The 26,069-nt window shown below is 33.9% G+C and overlaps 1 pseudogene; it reads right to left on the bottom strand.

Annotated features, from left to right (window-relative positions):
- Positions 1–6,135: 6,135 nt before the first annotated feature.
- On the bottom strand, positions 6,136–6,254 carry LOC118607981 (annotated as a pseudogene).
- Between the last annotated feature and the right edge of the window lie 19,815 nt (positions 6,255–26,069).

Genomic DNA, 26,069 nt, shown 5'->3' with positions numbered 1-26,069 from the left:
TCAGATGTACATTGTCCTTTGGAATTTGTATATTCTATTATGTGTTTATCACGCAAAGTCAAATTTTCTTCAGTTACCGTATATTTGACCCCCTTTACCCACTTCACCCTCCCCCTAAACCCTATATTTGACCCCATTTACCCCATCTACCTCGCCCTTCCTCCCCTACCCTACTAGTAACCACTACTCTATAGTCCTCTGTAACCACTAGTCCATAGTCCATGTCCATGAGTCTCTGTTTGTTTGTCTTGCTCATTGTTTGCTTTGAAGTTTATATCCCACATATAAGTGATATCAGGTGATTTTTCAACTTTTTTTGGGGGGGTCTGGCTTATTTTGCTTAACATGATTATCTCGAGGCTCATCCATGTTCTCACAAATGGCAGTATTTCAACTCTTCTTATGGCTGAGTAATACTCCATTGTGTGTATGTGTGTCTGTGTGTGTGTGTGTGTGTGTATACCACAGTGTGTGTATATACCACAGTGTGTGTATATATATATATACACACCACTGTGTGTGTGTGTGTGTGTGTGTATCACAGCTTCTTTAGCCTATCATCTATTGTAGGGCACTTCAATAGCTTCCATGTCCAGGCCACTGTGAATAATGTTGCTATGAAAATTGCTGTGCAAATATCTTTTTGGATATAGGTTTTCAAGTCTTTTGGGTAAATACACAATGGAGGAATTGCAGGATCATATGGTAGATCAATTCTTAGTTTTATGAGGAACCTCCATACTGCTTTCCATATTGACTATACCAATTTGCAGTCCCACCAGCAGTGTATAAGGGTTCCTTTTTCCCTGCATCCTCTCCAACATTTGTTATTATTGTCCTGTTATTATAGCTATTTTAACAGGTGTGAGATGATATTTCATCATGGTTTTTATTTGTATTTCCCTAATAGCTAACAATATTGAGCATGTTTTCATATATTTGTTGGCCATTTGCAAGTCCTCTGGGCAGAAGTGTCTCTTCAGGTCCTCTGCCCATTTTTAGATTGGATCATTTGTTTTTGTGTTGTTATTGAGTTGTATGAATTCTTCATGTATTTCGGATATTAGACCCTTATCAGAGGTGTTGCTTGCAAATATATATTCCCATTCGGATTGTTGTCTCTTTATCTTGTTGACGATTTCTTTCTCTAAGCAGAAGATTTTTAGCTTGATGTAGTTCCATTCATTTATTTTTGCTATTCCTTCCCTTGCATTTGAGGTCAAATTCATAAAATTCTCTTTAAGTCCAAAGTCCATGAGTTTAGTTCTTATGTTTTCTTCTATGAATTTTATTGTTTCAGGTCTTATATTCAGGTCCTTAATCCATTCTGAGTTAATTTTGATGTGCAGTGATAGACAACAGTCTAGTCTCATTCTTTTGCAAGTGGCTTTCCAGTTTTCCCAGTACCATTTATTGGGGAGGCATTCCTTTCTCCACTGTATGTTTTTGGCTTCTTTGTTGAAAATTATTTGTCCATATAAATTGGGTTTACTTCTGGACTCTTGATTCTGTTCCACTGGTCCATGTATCTGTTTTGTTGCCAATACCATGCCATTTTGATTACTATTGCTTTGTAGTATAATTTGAAGTCGAATAGAGAGATGCCACCAACCTTGTTCTTTTTTCTCAGAATGACTTTGGCAATTCGGGGTCCTTTGTGCTTCCATACAAATCTGAGGATTTTTGTTGTATTTCTTTAAAAAATGCTGATGAGATTTAGATGGGGACTGTATTACATCTGTATAATGCTTTAGGCAATATGTTCATTTTAACTATGTTGATTCATCCAATCCAAGAACACAGAATATCTTTCCATTTCTTTGTATTCTCTTTGACTTTTTTTTTTAAATAAAGCCTTATAATTTTAATTATATAGGTCCTTCATTTTTTTCATTAAATTTATTCCTGGGTATTTTATTATTTTTGTTGTAATTGAAAAAGGAATTATTCTTTTTTTCCACTTCTTTTTCTGACACTTCATTATTAGAGTATAAGAACGCTATAGATTTTTGAATGTTGATTTTGTATCCAGTGATTTTACTGTACTGGCTTATTGCTTCTAGTAGTGTTCTTGTGGAGTATTTAGAGTTTTCTGTATAAAGAATCATGTTATCTTCAAATAATCACAGTCTGACTTCTTTGTTTCCTATCTGGATGCCTTTTATCTGTTTATTTTGCCTCATTGCACTAGCTAGGACCTCCAATGTTATATTGAAGAACAGTGGCAATTGTGGATGATACCCTTGCATTGTTCCTGGTCTTAGAGGGAAAGTTTTTAGTTTTTCACCATTAATTATAATATTGGCTGAGGGTTTGTCATAGATGGTCTTTAATATGTTAAGTTACTTTCCTTCTTTATCAATTTTGTTAGGTGTTTGGTTATAAATGTGTGCTGTATCTTGTCAAAGGCTTTTCTGCATCTGTCGATGTGATCATATGATTCTTATTTTTTAGTTTGTTTATGTGGCATATCACATTAATTGATTTGCATATGTTGAACCATCCCTGTGCACCTGGGATGAAGCCCACTTGATTGAGGTATACAATCTTTTTAATATGTTCCTGTATTTGGTTCATTAGTATCTTATTTAGGATTTTTGCATGTGTGTTCATGAAAGATATTGGTCTGCGGTTTTCTTTTTTTTGTGTTATCTTTATCAGGTTTCGTTATCACAGTAATATGCCCTCTTAAAATGAGTTGGGAAGTATTGCCTCCTCTTTGAATTTTTTAGAAGAGTCTGAGAAGAATAGGTATAAAATCTTTGAATGTTTGGTAGAATTCACTGGTGAAGCCATCTGGTCCTGGACTTTTACTTTTTGGTAGGTTTTTGATGATTGTCTGAATTTATATTCAGCTCTTCATTCTACTTATGTTTTCCAGTTCTTCTTGATTTAGTCTAGGAAGGTTGTATTTTTCTAATTAATTTTCCATTTCTTCTAGGTTATTAAATTTGGTGTTATATACTATTTCATAGTATTCTTGTATGATCCTTTGTATTTCTGTGATATCCGTTGCAATTTTTTCTCTTTTGTCCCTGATTTTGTTTATTTGTGTCCTTTCTCAAAGAACCAGCTCTTTGTTGCATTTACTTTTTCTATCTTTGTTGTTGTTGTTATTGTTTTCAATTTCATTTATTTCTGCTCTAATTTTGATTATTTCTTTCTTTCTGCTGACATTAGGTTTCATTTGTTATTCCTCTTCTAGTTTTTGAAGATGAAGCATTAAGTCCTTTATTTGGGCTCGTTTTTGTTTTTGGAGATAGGTCTGTAATGATATGAACTTTCCTCATATGACTGCTTTTGCCATGCCCCAAAAGTTTTGATATTTTGTACTTTCATTATCATTTGTTTCTATGTACCTCTTGATCTCCCTTTTTATTTCTTCTCTAACCCAGTTATTCTTCAGTAGCATGTTATTTAATCTCCGTGTATATGTGATTCCTGCTTTCTTTCTGCAGTTGATCTCTAGTTTCAAAGCATTATGTTCAGAGAATATGGCTGGTATGATTTCAACCGTCCTATATTTGTTGAAGCTCTGTGTCCCAATATGTGGTCAATTTTTGAGAATGTTCTATGTGCACTAGAGAAGAATATATAAGTAGTTGTTTTGGGATGGAAGACTCTGTAAATGTCAATTATGTTTAGTTAGTCTACTGTGTCACTTAATGATGTTATTTCCTTATTGATTTTGTTTGAATGATCTGTCCACATCTGACAGTGGGGTATTTAGGGATCCTGCTACGATAGTGTTTTGGTCTGTTTCTCCCTTTAGTTCTGTTAGTAATTTCTTTACATATTTTGGGGGTCCCTGATTGGCAGCATAGATATTAATAAGTGTTATGTCTTCTTGTTGCATGATTCCCTTTTCTTTATAAGTGTCTCTCAGTATCTTTCTTTACATTTTTTTTATTTTGAAATCTATTTTGTCTGATATTAATACCGCTACTCCTACTTTTCTCTGAATGCCATTTGCTTGAAATATCATTTTCCATCTTTTCACTCTGAGTCTATATTTGTCTTTGGAGCTGAGATGTGTCTCCTGGAGACAGCATATGTTTGGGCTTTGTTTTTTGATCATTTCTGCACTTCTGTGACTTTTTATTGGTGAGTTCAGTCCATTTACATTTAGGGTGATTATTGACATGTGAGGTCTTTTTATCTTTTGCTTTCTGGTAGCTTAGTGTTTCCATTGCTTCCTTATCCTTGTGCTTCTGTTTTCTTTATTTTGGTTGGCTTTTATGTGTTTTCCCTTTGGTCCTTCTTGTTTTGTATTATATCCTTCAGTTCTATATCTTTGGCATTTGGTTACAATCATGAATATGTAAAGGATAGTTGTGTGTATATATATATATATATATATATATATGCGTGTGTGTATACATATATACACACACATACATATATACATACACACACACACACACACACACACACACATATATATATATATATATATATATATATATATATATATATATATGCAGTCATCCATTTTCTTCTGCACCTGCCTCATTTCCTTTCCCCTTTGTGAATTTGAATCTTTGAATCCCCCTCCTTTCAGTTATTGCTATCTCAATTTTTTTCTATGTGTGCTGAACCTTCATGACTATCTTGTTGTAACAATTCTCTTCTTAGTATTTAAGATTATAATGTCCTCTTCTTCGTAAGTGTTGCACTCCTCTGCTTCTATTTGCCCAATAATCACTTTACTCTTAAGTATGTATTTTTTTGTCACTTTCTTAAGTATGTATTTTTTTTGTCACTTTCTTTTAGATGAGCTGACCCCTTTCAGTATTTCCTGTAGAGCAGGCCTCGTAGTGGAGAATTCCCTCAATTTTTGTATGTCTAAAATTCTTAATTTCTCCTTCAGATCTAAAAGAATGCTTAGCCGGATACATTATTCCAGGCTGGTAGTTTCTTTCACTTAATACTTTAAATATTCATTCCATTCCTTTTTGTCCTGTAAGGTTTGTGCTGAGATGCCAGTGACAATCTAAAGCATTTACCTTTATAAGTCATCTTTTTTTTTTTTTCTCCCTGACTTCATATTGAAAAGAGAGCTTAGCAGAATATATTATTCTATACTGGTATTTCCTTTCACTTAATAGTTTAAATATTTGATTCCATTCCTTTCTGGCTTATAAGGTTTGAGGATAATCTAATGCATTTACCTTTATAAGTTACCATTTTGTTCTCCCTGGCTACCTTGAGAATTCTCTCTTTGTCATTGATTTTCGATAATTTTAATACAATGTGTCTTGGTGAAGGGTTTTTTGGGTTGAGATAATTTGGTGTTCTGTTGACTTCTCTAATTCCAAGCTCCAGCTCATTCCTTAAATTTTGGAAATTCTTGTCCACTATTTGTCTGAAAATGCTTTCTAGTCCCTGCTCCTTTTGTTCACCTTTGGTAATGCCCATTATTTTTATGTTTCCTCTCCTGACGGTATCAGCTAGTTTTTATATTTCTCTTTCATTATTTTTCATTCTTCGGTTTCTCTCTTTTTCCTTCTGTTTATTTCTAGATTTCTGTCTTCGATATCACTGATCATTTCCTCTATTTGGTCAACTCTATTTCCCAAGCTTGCTATTTCATTTTTCATCTGTTGCAGTATGTTCTTCATTTCCCTAAGTTCTATTTTGTTCTTTTTGAGGGTTTCCTTGCTCTGCTCATCTAGTTGTTTTTTCCGTTCCTGAATTGTTGATTTGAGTTGTTTTGGATCTCATTGACTTTTTTCAGAAGTATCATCCTGAAGTTTCTGTTATTTACGTCACATATTTCTATGTCCGTAAACTTATTTTCTGGAGATTTTTATCTTTCCTTTTGAGATGCCTTGTCACCTCAGTTGTTCATGGTGTTTAATGGATTATTTCTCCACCTGGGCATTATAGGAAGTGTATTCTGCTGTTTTTCCATAAATAAGATTTATTATATAAAGGTCTCTCTTTAGACTCTTGAAAAGAAGGCACTTCATTTATTTTAATTTTATTTTTTGCTTTCCAGTAGATGGCATCTCAGTCTCTTGGATACCTGTTGTATATAAAGTTTTTTTTTTTTTTTTTTAAGCAAGGCAACCCTTGGTTGACCTCACAGATTGGAAGGACCTTGTCAGTTTACAATCCCCCCCTTTTTTTTAACACCTATAGCACTTGGTATTCCTAGGGAGTCTCCCATCCAAGTACTAAGCAGGCCCAACCCTGCTTAGTGTCTGAGATCAAATGGGATATGTTTTGTTCAGGGTGGCATGGCTATAGATGCTTTTTATAAAGTCTTAATAACACTTTTTAAAATTTTCTTGTAGATATTTAATCATGGTCGCTACCCTCGGTTTCAGTCCCTGTCTGTGTCAGTAACAGTCTCAGCAGCTTTTGCTCAGATCCCCCTGGGGCTCCGTGGTGTTATGACTCGAGGGTATGGGGGGAGGGCCTCTCTGGATTGGGAGTTGGAAGCTGTGGTTCAGCCTTGGTTTTGCAACTGCAGCCGGCAAAAAACAGCTGTTGTTTTTCTGTGATCCCATCCCACTTCTCTGCTTTCTGCCCTGATGACTGAGCCTTGCAGCCAGCAGGTCACGGGGAGCTCACTACTATACCAGGCAGGAATGTTCAGAGAACTCCCCACAGGAACTAGCTGCTTATTCTCCTCTCCCCCTCCTCCTGCAGAGAGCTCCAGTAGCTGGAAGAGCTAGCTTCTTTATTACTCCCAGTCCACTGCCCGACACCCAGGATTCTGACCTCTGTTAGCTCTTTTGTGCAGATCCCACGCTCAGATGTTCTGCTGTGCACTTTGGGTGTTTTTTGTTGAGTTTTAGATGTTCTGATAATTGTTGTTTCAAGGGGAGAGATCTGGGGATGTTTCTCACTCTGCCATGTTTCCAAAGATCTCATTGGAATTTTAATGAGGATTGCACTGAATCCATATATTACTTTGAGCAATATGGTCATTTTAACAATATTATTTTTTTTAAATCCATGATCACAATATATCTTTTGATGTATTTGCATCTTTCTCAAATTGTTTCACCAGTGTCTTATCATTTTCAGTGTATAGGTTTTTCAATTCATTGGTTACATTTATTTCTATGTATTTTTATTTTGATGTAATTGTAAATAAAATTTTGTTCTTACTTTCTGTTTCTGACAGTTTGTTCTTACTTAATAGAAATGTAACATTTCTGTATATTGATTTTGTATCCTATCATTTTACTGATTTGATTTATTACTTCTAACTTTTTGGGTGGAGTTTAAGAGTTTTCAAAATATAAAATCATATTGTCCACAAATAGTGACATTTTCACTTCATTTTTCCAATGTAGTTGCAATAATAATAATAATAATAACAATAACTATTATTATTATTTTGGCTAATTGCTCTTGCTAAGACTTCCAATATTATGTTGAATAAAAGTGGCGAGAATGAACATTGGTTTTTTTGTCTTTTTCCTCAGCCTTATTGAAATATAATAGACAATTAGTTGCTCTTATTAACATTGTACAATTCAATGAGTTTTTTTTCAATTATAGTTGGCATACGATAATATATGTTTCAGTTGCACAACATAGTAATTAGAGATCTTTATAACTCATGAAGTGTTCATCCCACTAATTCAAGTACCCCACTTCCCCCTTACATATTTTTAACAGCATTGTTGACTATTTTCTTTATGCTATACTTTATATCTCCATGACTCTTTTGTATCTATCCATTTGTACTTATTAATTCTTTGCCTTTTTTTCACTGTCCCCCACGCCCCGCCCATCTAGTAGCTTTCAAAATATTCTCTGTATCTTTGAGTTTGTTTCCACTTTTGATATTGCTTATTTTGTGCTTTAGATTACACATGTACATGAAATTATGTGGTATTTTTCTTTATCTGATTTACTTCATTCGGCCCAATACCTTCTAAATCCATCAAGGCAATATCTATTTCTATTCCCTTCCTTTTAGTCAGTGTGTGACTTTTAATCTGAAGTGAATCTCTTGTAGGCAGTATTTGAGGTGTCTTGTTTTCTTACCCATTCAGCCTCACTATCTTTTGGTTGGAGGACTTATTATTCTTTTCCATTTGAGGTACTTGTTGATAGATATGTAGTTCTTACCATTTTTATTCATAGTTTTAATACATGTTTTTTTCTTCTTTAAAAGGTCTCTCTAGCAATTCCTGTAATACTGGGTTGGTGTTGGTAAACTAGCTTATTTTTTGTCTGGGAAGTTCTTTACCGTTTCTTTTATTCTAAATGAAAGCTTTTCTGGATAAAGTGTTCTTTGTTGTAGATCTTGGGTTTTCAACACAGAATATTTTGTGCCAAGACATTCTGTCCTACAAGATTTCTTTTGAGAAATCAGCTGTCAGTCTTATGGGTGTTCCCTTGTAAGTAACTAATTACTTGGCTCTTGCTGCTTTTAAGGTTCTCTCTTTGTATTTAACCTTTGGAATTTTAGTTATAATGTGTCTTAGTTAGTTATAATGGCCTCTTTGGGACCCTTTTTGGGGGGGACTTTCTGAGCTTCCTGGGATTGTATGTCTATTTCCTTCACCAGGTTAGGGAAGTTTTCCATCATTATTTCTTCAAATCTATATTAAACTTCTTGTTCTCCTTTCTTAGGTACCCCTATGACATGAATGCCACTATCATTAATTAAGTTCTGACTGAATTAATCTACACTTCCCGTAAGTTCACCGAGCATCTTTATAACCAGTGTTTTAAACTCTGTATCTGTTAGATTGCTAGACTCCATTATTCCTGGATCTTTGCTCTGTTCTCTCATATAGTTTTTGCTTCTTTGTATTCCCATTTTTGCTGCCTTTCTGTGTCTGTTTCTATGTACTAAGCAAAACTCCTAAGTTTTCCGGTCTTATTAGTGTGGATTTGTGTAGTAGGTGTCCAGTGACACAGTTCCGAGAGGGATTCAGCTGCAGGCCAAATTTAGCCCAAGTCTGTGACCTTCCATGGCCACCTGTTAAAAGTCAGCAAGCAATCCACATATGCTGTGCTTATAGTTGCCTCAAGAAGCCACGACAGACAACAAGGTCAGCTGCCACCAATGTGAGTCTTGACACTGCTCGGTAAGTGGCATAGGACTCACCAAGGACACAACTACATGTGACTTGGGTGGGGCCATGAGTTGGGGGCATCAGAGTTTCAAGGAATCTTCTGGGTAGAGCAATGTCTTATCCAATTTGATGACATCTCAACTGTGGTGGCACTGTGTCTGCACATTAGGTGAAAGGAGGGCTCACTAGGAACAATGGACACCACTAGCACTTCTGCTCAGTAGGAAGCCTCACTTCCATCCCTCATTCCAACAACTCACTGTCTCTCTGTAAGTTCTTGATGCCTCCCATGCAGCTGACCCAGCGCTGGTGCTCATAGCCAGCAGGTTCATCACCACGAAAGTTCAATTGCAGACATGTTCCCTATAAGAGATGCCTTCAGCTGCTGGCTGCTGCTGTCATAGCCTCTGTCTCATTCAGCCTGTGGGGACCCAGCAGCCTGGCATCTTTGCCTCCTCCTACCTCCAAATATTACAGGGTGATTTCTTATTTCTCTCTCTAGTTATAGGGCTTCTATTCATCTAGACCCCCAGGTGATGGCTTGCTTTTTGTTCTGTTTTTCCATCTCAACTTTGATGTGGTTGCAAGAGGGGATGAGCAAAGCTTCTATCATCTACACCATTTTGCCTGGTTCTATGAGTGGGCATTCTTGTTTTTTTTTTCTGATGTTAGAGAAAAAAAAATTCATCTTTTCACAATTAAATATAATGTTAGCTTTAGGTTTGTCATATATGGCCTTTATTATGTTGAGGCACGTTTCTTCTATAGTCATTTTGTTGAGAGTTTTTATCATAAATAGATATTGAATTGTGTCAGCTTCCTTTTTGCATTTATTAAGATATATGGTTTATGTCCTTCATTCTGTGAATATGATTTATCATGTTTATTAATCTGGAAATATTGAACCATCCTACAATCCTTTAGTAAATTTAACTTGACAATGGCGATTGATCTTTCTAATGCATTGTTGACTTTGATGTGCTAATAGTTTGTTGAGGATTTTTGCAGGTATGCTCCATTTATTGAGATGATCATGACTTTTAAGCTTCATTTCGTTAACATGGTTTATCATGTTGATTGATTTGTGAAAGCTGACCCAACCTTACATCCCTTTAACAAATTTAACTTGGTCATAGTAAATAATTCTTCTAATGTATTATTCAATTTGGTATACTCATATTTTGTTGAGGTATTTTGTATATATACATATTCTTCAGGAATATTTTACTGTAATTTCCTTTCTTCCTCCCTCCCTTTCTTCCACACTCCCTCCCTCCCTCCCCCCCTCTCTCAATCCTTGGCTTGTTTTGGTATCAGGATAATGTTAGCCTTGTAAAATGAGTTTGGATTCAGTCCCTCCTCTTCAATACTTTGGAAGGGTTTGAAAAGGATAAATATTAAAACTTCTCTGAATGTTTGGTAGAATTCACCAAGCTGTCTGATGCTGGGCTTTTGCTTGCTGAGATGTTTATGACTGCTGATTCAATCACCTTACTTGTAATTGGTCTATTCTGATTGTCTTTTTCTTCATGATTCTGTCTTGGAAGACTGTATATTTCTAGGAATTAATCAATTTCTTCAAGGTTGTCTAATTTGTTGGAGTATAATTTTTTCATAGCAGTCTCCTAAGGTCATTTGTATTTCTATGATAGTAGTTGTAACTTTTTCTCTTTCATTTCTGGTTTTATTTATTTGTGTCATTTCTCTTGTTGTCTTGGTGAGTCTAGATCAAGGTGTGTCACTTTTGTTTATTTTCTCAAAGAACAAACTCATTAGTTTTTCCATTGTATTTTTATGCTCTATCTCATATATTCCTACTACGTTCCTTCCTTCTACTGAAATTGGGCTTCATTTGTTTCTTCTTTTAATATTTCTTTCCAGTGAAAATTTAGATTGTTTATTTGATATTTTTTCTTATTACTTTGGTAGGCTTATATTGTTACAAACTCCCTTTTTAGAACGGTTTTGCTATAACAATTGATTTTGTTATGTTGCATTTCCAGTCTCATTCATTTCAAGGTATTTTGTTTCCTTTGATTTCTTCATTGACCTATTGCTTATTCAAGAATATTTTTATTTATTTTCCATATGTTTTTTATTTTTCCAGTTTTATTGTTGCAGTTGATTTCTAGATTCATACCATGTGGTCTGAAAATATGTTTGATATAATTTTAGTTTTCTTAAATTGACTAAGATTTGTTTTGTGGCCTACCATATAATATATCTTGGAGAATTTTTCATATGAACTTGATAATGTTTTTGTTTGTTTTTCCCTTTAGTTCTGTTAGTAATTGCTTTAAATATTTCGGAACTCCACAATTGGGACCATAGATATTAATAAGTGTTATATCCTCTTGGCATATGATTCCCTTTATTATTATGAAATATCCCTCAGTATCTTTATCTTTTTTTTTTATTTTGAGCTCTATTTTGTCAAATATTAGTACCAGTGTGCCATCTTTTCTCAGAATGCCATTTGCTTAGAATATCATTCTCCACCCTTTCACTTTGAGTCTATATTTGTCTTTGAAACTGAAGTGTGTCTCCTGGAGGCTGCATATATGGTTGGGATTTGTTTTCTGACCCAATCTGCAACTCTGTGACTTTTTATTGGTGAGTTCAGTCCATTTACATTTAGGGTGATTATTGAAATATAATGTTTTCCTATAGCCATTTAATCTTTTGCTTTCTAGTAGTTCAGGGTTTCCATTGTTCCTTGTCCTTGCATTTCTGTCTGTTATTTTATTTTGGTTGGGTTTGTGGCTTTTCTCTCTTGTCTTTCTTGTTTGATGTTAGGTACTTCAGTTCTGGATCTTTGGTGTGTGGTTACCATTATGAATATGTAGAGGATAGTTTTATATATATACATATATATATGTACATATGTACACATTCACACACATACATACATACAGTAGTCTATTTTCTTCTGTGTGAGCCTTATCTCCATTCTCTTTTGCCAGTCTGGATCTTTGGTTCGTCTTCTTTTCTGTTATTGTTATCCTAAATTGTCCCTATGTATGCTAAACATTCATTTCTATCTTGCAATAGCAATTCTCTTTTTATTGTTTAAGCTTATAATACTCTGTTCTTAATAAAGGTTGCACTACTCTGCTTCTATCTGCCTGCTAGTCATCTTACTCATAGGTACACATTTTTCTTTTTTGTCATTTTGTTTCAAGTGGGCTGATCCCTTTCAATATTTCCTGTAATGCAGGCCTCATATTAGAGGATCCCTCAACATTTGTATGTCTGGAAAGTTCTTTATTTCTCTTTCATATCTAAAGGAGAGCTTTGCTGGATATATTATTTTTGGTTGGTAATTCCTTTAATTTAGTATGTTAAATACTTGGTTCCACTCTATTCTTGCTTGTAAGGTTTGTGCTGAGAAGTCCGAAGACATTCTAATGGGCTTTCCTTTTAGGCTACCATCTACTTTTCCTTGGCTGTCCTGAAATCTGTCTTTGATGTTAATTTTTGATAATTTTAATATAGTGTGTATTGGAGAAGGCCTTTTTGGGTTGAGATAACTGGGTATTCTGTTAGCTTCTTGGATTCCAAATTCCAGGTTATTCTTTAGATTTGGGAAATTTTCATCAACTGATTATCCGAAAATGTTCTCTGACCTCTTCTTCTTTTCTTCTCCTTTTGGAATATCCATTATTCTTACGTTGCTTTTCCTGATGGTGTCAGCTATTTCTTGTATTTCTCTTTTATTATTTTTCATTCTTCAGTTTATATCTTCTTCTTTCTGAATTATTTTTAGATTTCTGTCTTCAATATCCCCGATTCTTTCCTCCATTGGCTCAACTCAATTTCCTAAGATTGCTATTTCATTCTTCACCTCTTTTAGTGTGTTCTTCATCTCCAGAAATTCTGTTTGTTTTTTTTTATGGTTTCCATCTTCTTGCAAAAAAAAACTCATTCTGTTAAACTATTTTTTTCCTCAACTCCTAGAATTGTTGATCTGAGTCGTTTTGAATCTCATTGAGTTTTCTTCAGAAGTACGATCCTGAATTCTGTCATTCAAATCACATATTTTTATGTCTTTAAGCTTATTTTCTAGAGATTTTTCTCTTTCTTTCTGAGCTGCTTTGTCATCTTGGTTGTTCATGGTGTTTGATGGACTATTTCTCTGCCTGGGCATTAATGGGAGTGTATTTTGCTTTTTTTTCCAGAAAGAAGATCTATTATGTAGAAGTCTCTTTTTAGCCTGTTTCTAGGAAGGTATTTTTCTTTTGATTGTCAGTAGATAGTGTCCAAGTCTCTTGAATTCCTATTTTGAAACTTAATAATGCATTTCTTTTTCTTATAAATATTCAATCATGATTACTACCCTCAGTGTCAGTCCCTGTCAGTATTAGCAACAATTTTGGTAGTTTTTGTTGAAATTCCCCTAGAGTTCTGCAATTTTTGGTCTTGAAGGATATGGAGTGGAGGGAGGGTGTACTTTGGGTTGGTGGGTGGAATTGCTTCTAGTTTCAGTGTCTTAGCCTCACACTTGCAACTGCAGCTGCTAAGACTCAGCTGTTGCCCCTCTGCAGTTAGCTCCTGCTTCCCTTTCTCCCCTGATTCCTGGGCTTTGCTGCATGGAGCTCATATTCCTCAGGCAAGACTATTTGGGAAACCACTGCAATTCTCCCCTTCTCCCTCCTCCTTTAGGGAGCTCCAGCTAGGAGAGGCAGCTTCTTTGTTCCTCCTAATGTACCCCTCAGATTCCCCTGGTTCTGACCTCTGGACACTATTATGTTCAGATCGCTGGCTCAGATGTGCTTCTGTGTAGATTGGGTATTATTTCTTGAGTTTTAGATGTTCATCTTATTGTTTTTTCAAGATGAGAGATCTGGGTACATCTCTCACTTTGCCATGCTTCTAATGTCACACTCTGCACTTGAAAAGAATATGTATGCTGCTGCTTTTTGATGGATTATTCTGTATCTACCTGTTAAGTTTATCTGCTTTGTTGTGTCATTTATAGCCAATGTGTCCTTTTAACTTTAACCCTGAATGACTTATTCATTTATGTCAGAGAGTTATTAAAGTCTCCTACTATTTTTGTATTTCTATCAATTTCTTCATATTTGTATCAATTTACATGTAGAGGTGCTCTTACATTGGGTGCATTATATCTTCTTGTTAAATTGACCTCTTTATCACTATGTAATGCCCATTATTAACTTTTATTACACACTTTCCCCTGACATCTATTTTATCTGATATAATTATATCTCCCCAGCTTTCTTTTGTTTTTATTTGTATAGAACATAATTTTCTTTTTCTTTACTTTGAGTCTGTGTGTATCCTTATGTCTAAAATGAGTCTGCAGTAAGAAACATATAGATGGGTCTTTTTTAAAAAAAAAAAAGTCCATTCAGCCACACTACAGTTTTTAAAATGGAAAATCTATTCTATTTACATTTAAGTAATTATTAACAGGTATGTACTTATTCTCATTTTGTGAACAGTTTTCCAGCTTTTTTGTCATTCTCCATTTTTCCCTTGCTTTCTTCCTTATGGTTTCATGATTTTCTTTAGTGTTGTGATTAGATATCCTTCTCATTATTTTTGTGTATCTACTAGAGGTTTTTGCCTTCTGACTACCTTAAGGCTTACATATAAGAGCATAAATATCTATCTATCTATCTATCTATCCATCTATCAATCAATAATCTATCTATCATCTATTTATGTATAGTATACAAATAGTTATATATAGGTATGTATATATATGTGTGTGTATATATATACATATATACGTGTGTGTGTGTATATATATATATATATATATAACAACTTAAGTTTGAATAAATTTTAAACTCTATCTTGTAACTTCCTTTGATGTTTTATGTGTTTGTAGTCACATTTTAGTTTTTCTTTAATTTCTAAATTAAGTTTATTGGAGTAAAATTGGTTAATACAATTATATAATTTTCAGGTGTACATTATCATTTGACATCTGTATATTCTATTGTGTGTTTACCACCCACTCTAGGTATATATCAAAAGGAATGAGATCAGAATCTCAAAGAAATATCTGCAATAGCATGTTGATTACAGCATTATACACAATAGGCAAGATATTGAAACAATTCAAGTGCACGTTGAATGATGAATAAATAAAGAAAATGTGAGATCTCTATAAAAAGAAATTGTTATTTGTGACAAAATAGATGAAATTGGAGAACACTGTGCTCTGTGAAATAAGACAGACAAAGAAAAATAAAGACTCTATGGTATCACATATATGGAGACTTAAAGAAAAAAGTTTAACTCATGCAAACAGGGAGATTGGTGGTTTCCAGGGGCCAGGGAGAGGGTGGAAGAAATGGGGAGATGTTTTCCAAAGGGTATAAATTTCCACTTATGAGGTGAATAAGTTCTGAGGACCTAATGTACAGCATGGTACCTAGAGTCAAAATTACTGTCTGTATACTTGAATTTTGCCGGGTAGATTTTAAAAATTTTCACACACAGAAAAAAATAGAAAAGAAAAATAATAAGGTAACTGTGAGGTGATCGATGCGTTCATTTGATTGTGGTAATAATTTCACAATGTATGTTTATATAAAGTTATCGCATTGTACACTTATATATAATTTTGTCTACTATATCATAATAAAGTTGGGGGAAATGTTAACTATTATTGTGATCCGTAGAAAAAAAAACATATTTTGGGAAATATTGCTCTACATATTCTTTCTTCTGTGGGAAGTAGATTAAGTCAGATCCTCCAATGAGTTCAACTTCTTCCAAGTTAAAAATTTGTTAAAATTACATTTCCTAAACAAATTTCTATACACAAAGCTATTATTCACTCTCTATTATCAAGTTTGGAAGGGTGAGTTATAATAATAACTAGATTTATTGAGTTCTAACCATATTCCACATATAGTTATAGGAAATATCTATGAAATTTACAATTTAATACTGACAACCCTTGACACAGGTACTGTTATCTCTACTTTACAGATAAGGAAATTGAAATCTAAAAAGACTAAGGAACACATCCCAACTTATGTGGCTAATAGTATAACTACATTTCATCTGAGTCCAGTTGGCCTCCCTAACACGTCTACTATACTGCCTCATGGTGGCCCGCCTCAGTTTTCCTTCTAAACTGACTAAAGAGTGTTTTATATTACTAACATTAATATTGCTCTTATTTCTATTAATTTCCTGTGATTATTTAGAGAACAAAGAAAAACTAAGCCCCGAATCATGTTGTAATTGTTTTTCTACCTTTTTTATAATAAGAAATATGCATAATGAATGTCCTTGGAAAATTATTGATGGCTCTGTGAATTCTTACATATTGCAATTTTAATCTATTTCATCACACTATATATGTATAAAAATGTAATTTGTGACAACAACAAAAAAAGAGTGGGGATGGAGCTATTTAGGAGCAGAGTTTTGTATGCTATTGAAGTTAAGTCAATATCAATTAAAATTATGTTTTATAAATTTAGGATGTTAAATGTAAATTTAGGATGTTACATGTAATCCTTAGGGTAACTACAGAAAAATATCTAATACACAAAGAAATTAGAAGGGAATCAATTTTTTTCACCACAAAAATACTCAAAGAAAAACTAAAATTTATTCCCCTAAGGCCAGTGATGATTCACGAATGTCCACATTCACTACTGCTATTCTACATTGTACAGTCATGAGCCACTAAAACATGGGGCTATGTTCTGAGAAATGTATTGTTAAGCGATTTTATCATTGAGGGAATATCATAGACTTACATAGACCTAGGTGGTGTAGTAATGATAAAATGTATAATATAGTAAATACATAAACTAGCAACATAGTTGCTTATCATTCTTATCAAGTATTTTGTAGTGTGCATATTGTATATATTGAACTTTTAAATGACTGGAAGCGCAGTAGGTTTGTTTATACCAGTATCATTGCAAATACATGAGTAATGTGTTGCACTATGGCATTATCATGGCCATAACATCACTATGTGATAGGACTTATTTAGGTCCATTATAATCTTACAGGATCACCATTGTATATGTGATCTGCTATTGACTGAAACGTTATTATGCGGTAAATGATTGTATTAAAAGTCCCAGCCAGAGTAATTAGGAAAGAAAAATAAATTTAAAAAGTATCCAAATAAGAAAGGAAGAAATAAAACTATATTCTCAGATGACATGATTTTATATATAGAAAATCCCAAAGAATCTACATAAAAAGTGACTTGAGCTAATAAATAAGTTTAGCTAAGTTGCACATTATAGTATCAACACATAAAAATAATTTGTATTTTCATTCACCAGCAATGAACAATTCAAAACAAATTAAGAAGACAATTCCACTTACAATTGCATCTAAAAGAATAAAACACACAGAAATAAATTTAACCAGAAATGTGAAAGTCTTGTATACTGAAAACTATAAAATGTGGCTGAAAGAAATTGAAGAAAGTCTAAATAAATGGACAAACATCTTGTATTTATGGAATGGAAAATTTAATATTGTTAAGATGTCAATACTACCAAAGAAATTCACTCATGATTGCAATGAAATTCAATACGATCTTATCCAAATTTAAACAGCCTTTTATGCAGAAGTTAAAAAAAAAACTGATCCTCAAATTTGCATAGAATTTCAAGGAGGTCTGCATAATCAAAATAATATTGTAAAAGAACAACAGATTTTGAGGACTTACTCTTCAGCTACAGGAATGAAAGCATTATGGATAGACATAAAGGCAAATGGAATATAATTGAGAGTCCAAAAATCAACCCATATATCAATAGCCTTTTAACTTTCAACAAAGATACCAATTCCGCTCAATGGACAAAGAATAGTTTCTTCAAAAAATGTTGCTGGGACAACTAGATTTTCACAGGAAAAAGAATAAAGCTGGACCCTTCACACTGTACACAAAAGTAAACTCAATGGCTTAACGATCTAGAAGTAAGAGCTAAAAGCTAAAATCTCTTACAAGGAAATGGGAGTAAATCTTCATGACCTTGGTTTTGGCATTGGATTCTTAGATAGGACACATAAAGCACAGGCAATAACAATAAAAAGATAAAGTGGACTGCATTAAAATTAGAAACTTTTTGTGTATCAAACCACATTATAAAAATAATGACAAGACAACTCACAGAACTGGAGAAAATGTTTACAAATCATTTATTTTATAAGGGGTTACTACACAGAATATATGAAGAACTCTTACAACTAAAAATAACAAAAATGATGAAAAATTGGGAAAGGACTTGAGTAAACATATCTCAATAAGAGATATAGAAATAGACATTAAATACATGAAAAGATGTTCAACATTATTTGTTATTAGGGAGATGTAAATCAAAACTACAATTAGATACCACTTAATACCAATTAGAATGGTTATAAAAAAATTGAAAAAAGTGTTAGTGAGTATGTGGTGAAATTGGAACCCTGATACATTACTGGTATAAATATAAAATTGTGCAGCTAAAATACAAACAGTTTTGTGGTTCCTCAAATAGTTAAATGGAATAATCACGTGAACCATTAATTCCACTCTTAGATATATACTCAAAGGAATTGAAAACAACATAGTCCAACAGATATTTTTGTGCCAATGATTATTGTAGCCTTATTCACAACAGCCAAAAGTTAAAAACAACCAAAGTGTCTATCATCAGATGAATGGATAAACAAAATATGGTATATGCACCCAATGAAATCCTATTTATACATAAAAAATGAAGTTCTGATAATGCTATCATGTGGATAAATCTTGAATACATTTTGCTAAGTGAATAAGTCAAGCATAAAAAGATGACTACTGCATGATCCTAATTACATGAAATATCTGAAAAACCTAAATTCATAAAGACAGAATGTACATTAGAGAGGGAGTGGGGAAATGGGAATTTGTTTAACGGTGCAGAGTGTCTGTTTTTAAGTGATAAAAAATTGGAAATAGATAGTATTGGTGGCTTTACAATATTGTGAATATAATCAATGCCACGAAATTGTAAACTTAAAATAGTTGATTTAAAGCTGTGTTGTCAGTGTCTTGAAATTCTTAATTTAATCTCCACATGGTGTTTTCTAAGTAAAGTCTAAGTAACAATGGAGAATGTTTGTAAGCAGAGAAAATATGCACAATACATGCATCTACAGTTTCTTACCGCCTCTTTTACATATAGCTTTTGCAATGCCTTGAATTCTGGTGGCCCCACAATGTGTGAAAGATCAGTAAGACTCAAAGCAAGTGAAAGGTAATTGGATTATATTACTATGAATGAGTAAGCCTGGCTGTTGAAAGGCCCTAACAGTTTTACTTTCTGTTCACACCAGAATTTGCTTCAAACACAGAAAGTAGTCAAAGACATTTTAAGAAACATGAACAATTAAAAGAACTTATCATATTTTTTCTTACTTATTCTGCTTCCTTGTATTTGCCAACCACTTTAACTGAAAATAATTTCATTTAACAAAAGGGAAATATAGGGAAATCTGTAGTTTCTTTTCATTTCAGTCCTTCCTTATTCATCAGGAAGCCCAAAGTAGTGTTCATAGAATGTGCACTTACCAAAAAGTGACATCAAAACAATTGTCAGCTTTGTGCAGCATTTTCAGTGCTCTAGTAAGAACGAGATAAATATGTCTGTATAAGTTGTAAAATAAGAATGGAATAATATAGGTATTTCCATCTACAATTCATATTTGCATTTAAACTCATATACAAAAAGTAGTAAAATTTATACTAATAATTTAAACTTTAATTTGTCTTTACTTGTAACAACAATAAATAGAAAATAAAAAATATCATGACAATTTCAGAGACCATAGAAGAAAAAAAAAATTATATTTTAACAACTTTAATGGCACATTTCCCTTAAACTATGAACAGGGAACCCCAAATTTTCATTCTTTACTGAGTTTCACAAATTATGTAGTCAGAGAAAATGCCCTTTGTTTTGTGGCAACATGGTTAAAATTGCTATTTGGTTAATCTACCTGTTATATTTACAGGGAATTGAATTTTTCTTTTTGTTTTCTCACAAATAAAGCTCAATCATCCAATTTTAAATTCTGCCAAGATGTCTTCCAGCTTCCTCCAATAGTGAAGTGATGTTTGTAGCTTGGGCTATTTTTTTCCCCCTGTCGCTTCTACTCAGGCCTGTCCCATTTAAGTTAACTTGTGACAATCATTCTTGCAGACAGTATAATGAAATTAAAAGTACAAGCTTTGTAATCAAATGAATATGGATTAGAATCTCTTCTCCTTTCCTTATTTACTGGGACATTTTGAGCAAGTCACTCACTCTTTTTAAATCTGTTTATTAAGGCTCACCATCAGAGATTCTGATTTAATTGGTCCGGTGTGAGGGACTAGGACTTGTAACTAATTCCTGTGTGACTCTGATGTAGCTAGTATGTATACTGGTATTTGTGAAGCTTTGTATTGTATAAATTTTTAGGAAGCATATAGGTTCCTCAAGTCCTTGCTGTGCCTATCTCAGAATGGTATCTTTTTTTCCCCTTGAACAAGGGTAAAATGTTTCTTTATAGTACAATCCTCAGTAGAATGGTATGCAAGAAGAAGCAAGGCTTTCTTAACCTGATTCAAAAGCCAAAAATATGTATATATTATAATATTATAGAATTTCCCTGTGGTAGCAAATAACACGACAGAGTTCTGGTATGCAGCACTACAAAAAGAGAAGAGGAGGAGGGGGAGGAGGAGGAGGAGGAGAAGGAGGAGGAGGAGGTGGTGGATGAGGAGGCAATATATTGCACCCTATTTTTCTGGTATGTGAAGCTGATGGAAGTGCTAAGGGCTAAGGGACTAGGCTTAAAATACAAAAGTCCAACTTGTGTGTGTGTGAGTATGTGTGTCTATGTGTGTAGGCAATTGAAGATTAGTGATGCATAATTCATTTGGGTCTATCAGTTACCCTTTAAAATGGAAAAAAAAATCACATCTTAATCAAATGTTTATTCCTTTGGAAATCCATCCTCACAGTGAGCAAAAGAGACTTTGAGAGTGAAGGTTTGTGAAAGAAATGAAGACTTTGGAAGTAGAGTTGAGTTTTGTTTGAGAGAAAGAAGGTATCAGGGTAATTGGTGTTGGTCAGGAGAGAATTCAGACAGCCAGAGTAAAATATGAGCCAGGCTGAGGTGAGAAAGAAGCACAAAAAAAGAAGTTGGGGTGTATTGTTGTAATTTCAGGGAAGTCTCTTGCAACAGAAAGCATGCAAGTGCCCTCTTAGTGCTCCTTCTATGTCCTACTTCTACCCAGTTGCAATTTCTACATTAATTAAAAAGCATTACAGGAACACACATGAGTACTTAACTGTGCCTGTTCCCATTCTCTAGTACATTTACCTTTATTATTATGGCCCAAAATAATTCATTATTGATAATATTTATTTTACACTTTCTAATTGAAAGTGTCGTCAGGGATTTGGCATAAATTTGCCAATCTAAAGAATGTTAATTGCTTACTTTCTAACTGCTAATAAAAATTTAAAAATTGAGGTTTCTGAAAGTTAAGAATTCGTATTGCGATTGAAAAGGAAATGTATGCATTTAGTGAAAGTTATAGAGAGTGAGCTTTTGAAATATGCAGAATGAGGGACAACCCCAGATCTCTCTCCATGAAACAATGATAACCGGAACGTCCCAAACTCAACAAAAAACACCCAAACTGTACACCAGCATGTCTGAGCATGAGATCTGGGCATAAGAGCTACCACAGGTCAGAAACCCAGGTTTCAGGCAATGGAGTGGGAGTAATAAAGAAGCTGCCTTTGACAGCTACTGGAGCTCCCTGGAGGAGGAGGAGGAGGGAAAGAGCTGCAAGTTCCTGCAGCGAGTTCCACAAAAAGCCATGCCTGGGAAAACTGTAAGGCCCCGAAAAGCCCTGCCTGGGAAAGCCACGGGGCCCAGTCATCATAGCAGAAAGCAGAAAAGCAAGACTGGACCATAGAGGAACAATAGTTAATTTTGGCGGACGTGGTTGCAAAACCAAGGCTGAGCTGCAGCCCCCAAACCCCAAGACAGAGGGCCCCTCCCCCCATACCCTCCGAGACTGATTGCCACGGAATGTTGCTAAGACTGTCATTGACACTGACAGGGACTGAAACTGAGAAAAGTAAGTGTGATTAAATATCTACAAGAAAATTTAAAAAGCGTTATTAAGACTTTATATAAAGCAGGGATCCAAGAAGCTTAGGCACCACCTATTGGAAACCAAACGAAAAGCACCTTCTTTGCAACAAGCTAAAGAGAGAATTCAATGTAATAAATCTTTTTGCAAAAATAGTAGAATACATTTTCATTAATGTCCAGGCAGAGAAACACTCCATTAAAAATCATGACAGCAGAGGCATATCGGAAAGAGAAAAAAATCCAGAAAATAAGTTTACAAACATAGAAATATGTGACTTAGATGACAGAAAATTCAGGATGGAACTTCTGAAAAAACTAAATGAGATCCAAATCAACTCAAATGAACAATTTCAGAAATTGAACAAACAAGTAGATGAGCAGAGCAAGGAGATTGAAACCCTCAAAAAGAACAAAATAGAACTTGGGGAAATGAAGAACGCATTGCAAGAGAAGAAAATGAAATAGCAAATTTGGGAAATAGAGTCGACCAAATGGAGGAAAGGATCAGTGATATCGAAGACAGAAATCTAGAAATAAATCAGAAGGAAGAAGAGAGAAACCAAAAAAATGAAAAATGCAAGAACTAGCTGATATCATCAGGAGAGGAAACATAAGAATAATGGGCATTATTGAAGGTGAGGAAAAGAAGCAGAGATTAGAAAGCACTTTCAGACAAATAGTGGATGAGAATTACTCAAAGCTAAGGGATAAGCTAGAGCTTGGAATTCAAGAAGTCAATAGAACACCCGATTACCTCAATCTAAAAAGGCCTTCACGAAGACACAGTCTATTAAAATTATCAACAATCAACACAAAGACAGAATTCTCAAGGCAGCCAGGGAGAAAAAAAACGGTAACTTATAAAGGTAAATGCATTAGTTTATCCTCAGAATTCTCAATGCAAACCTTATAAGCCATAAAGGAATGGAATCAAATATTTAAACTATTAAGTGAAAAGAAATACCAGTATAGAATAATATATCCTGCTAAGTTCTCCTTTAAATATGAAGGAGAAATTAAGACTTTTCCAGACATAAAAAAATGATGGAATTCTCCACTACAAGGCCTGCACTACAGGAAATACTGAAAGGGGACAGCCCATCTAAAACAAAATGACAAAAAAAAATCAAAAAAACATAATTAGGAGTGAAGTGATTATCAGACAAATAGAAGAAGAGGAATGTAAACCTTACAAAGAACAGGGCATTATAAGCTCAAATAATATGAAGAGAATTGTTATAACAAGATAGTAATGAAGGTTAACAATATATAGGAGTAAATTGAGATAACAATGACTGAAAAGGGGGGGAGAATTCAAAAATCCAAATTTGCAAAGGGGAAAGGAGAGAAGTCATATGCAGAAGAAAATAGACAACTGTGTGTATGTGTGTATATATATATATATATATATATATATATATATATACACACACACACACGTATATGTATATATATGCATATATATATATAAGACTATCTTTACATATTCATAATGGTAACCACATGCTAAATATTCAGAACCATTGTATATAACATAAAACAAGAAGAAACAGAGGGAAAACCTACAAAAACCAACCAAAATAAAGCAAACAGAAACACAAGGAGAAGGAAGCAATGGAAACGCTGAGCTACCAGAAAACAAAAGATAAAATGGCTATAAGAAGGCCTCATATATCAGTAATCACCCTAAATGTAAATGGATTGAACTCACCAATAAAAAGTCACAGAGTTACAGAATGAATCAAAAAACAAAACTCAACCATATGCTGCCTCAAGGAGACACATCTCAGCTCCAAAGACAAATATAGACTCAGAGTGAAAAGGTGGAAAATGATATTTCAAGCAAATGGCACTCAGAGAAAAGTGGGAGTTGTGGTCCTAATTTCTGACAAAATAGACTTCAAAAAAAAAAGGTAAAGAAAGATACTGAGGGACTCTTCATAATGATAAAGGGAATCATACAACGAGAAGACATAACACTTATTAATATTGATGCTCCCAATCAGGGAGCCCTGAAATATGAAAAGCAAACCCTAAGAGAACTAAAGAGAGAAACAGACCAAAATACTATCATAGTAGGGGCCCTAATTCCCCACTGTTGGATATGGACATATCATCCAAACAGAAAATCAATAAGAAAATAACATTCTTAAATGACACATTAGACCAACTGGACATAATTGACGTTTACAGAGCCTTCCATCCTAAAATAGCTGCTTATACATTCTTCTCTAGTGTACATGGAGCATTCTAAAGGATCAAGCACATACTGGGACACAGAGATAGACTCAACAAATATAAGAGGGGTGAAATCACAACAACCATATTCTCTGATCATAGTGCTTTGAAAATAGAGATTAACTGCAAAAATAAACCAGGAAGAACCAGAAATACATGGAGATTAATCAACATGCTACTGAAGAATAACTGGGTCAGAGAAAAAATAAAAACAGAGATCAAGAGATACATAGAAATAAATGATAATGAAAGTACAACATATCAAAGCTTTTGAAACATGAAAAAAGAGGACATAAGAGGAACATTCATATCATTACAGACCTATTTCTAAAAACAAGAATGAGCCAAAATAAACAACCGAATCCTGCGTCTTAAAGAACTAAAAAAGAAAGATGAAGCCTAGAGTCAGCAGAAGGAAAGAAATGCTCGAAATTAGAGCAGAAATAAATGAAATAGAATGAAATAGATAAAAATATAAATGCAACATGAGCTGGTTCTTTGAGAATTTTAATAAAATTGGCAACCCCCTGTCTAGACTCACTAAAGAAAAAAAGAGAAAAGACACAAATAAACAAAACCAGAGATGAAAGAGGGAAAAATACAACTGACATTGCAGACATACAAAGGATCATATAAGAATGCTAAGAACAAGTATATAAAACCAAATTTAATAACCTAGAAGAAATGGAAGAGTACTTTGAAAAACACAACCTTCCTAGACTGAATAAAGAACTGAAAAACCTAAATAGACCCGATCAGCAGTATGGAAATTAAAACAATCATCAAAAACCTACCAAAAAAGTAAAATTCCAGGACCAGATGTCTTCATCAGTGAATTCTACTAAACATTAAAAGAAGATTTAATAACTGTTCTCCTCAAACTCTTCCAAAAAACACAAGAGGTGGCAGTACTTCTCAATACATTTTATGAGGTCAATATTATACTAATGCCAAAACCTGGTAAAGATAATACAAAAAAAGAAAACTACAGACCAATATTTCTTATGAACACAGATGAAAAAAAATCCTAAATAAGATATTAGTGAACCGAATGCAGCAACATAGTAAAAAGATTATACATTATGATCAAGAAGGCTTCATCCCAGAGACACAGGGATGGTTCAACCTATGCGCATTGATTAATGTGATGCACCACATAAACAAATTAGAAAATAAGAAACATATGATCATATCAATAGATGCAGAAAAAGCCTTCGACAAGATACAACACCTATTTATGAACAAAACACTTCACAAAATTGGTATAAAAGGAAAGTACCTTAACATAATAAATGTCATCTATGACAAACCCTCAGCCAACATTAATTGTAAAAAATCTAAAACCTTCTCTGTAAAATCAAGAACAAAGCAAGACTGTCCACTATCACTACTGGATGGATGTCCTAGCAAGTGCAATCAGGCAAGAGAAAAAAAATATAAAAAAAGCATTCAAATAGGAAATGAAGAAGTCAAACTGTCACTATTTGCAGATGACATGATTCTTATATAAAAAACACTAAAGAATGCATAAAAACACTACTAGAAAGAATAAGCAAATACAGTAAAGTGTCTGGATACAAAATCAACATTCAAAAATCCCTAGCTTTCTTATACTATAATAATGAAGTGTTAGGAAAAGAA

Source organism: Rousettus aegyptiacus, unplaced genomic scaffold (genome assembly GCF_014176215.1).
Source record: "Rousettus aegyptiacus isolate mRouAeg1 unplaced genomic scaffold, mRouAeg1.p scaffold_m13_p_9, whole genome shotgun sequence".
In the NCBI taxonomy this organism is placed as follows: domain Eukaryota; kingdom Metazoa; phylum Chordata; class Mammalia; order Chiroptera; family Pteropodidae; genus Rousettus; species Rousettus aegyptiacus.
Note: the sequence above shows the minus strand (reverse complement) of the source record. Positions and strands in the feature narration are given on the sequence as shown.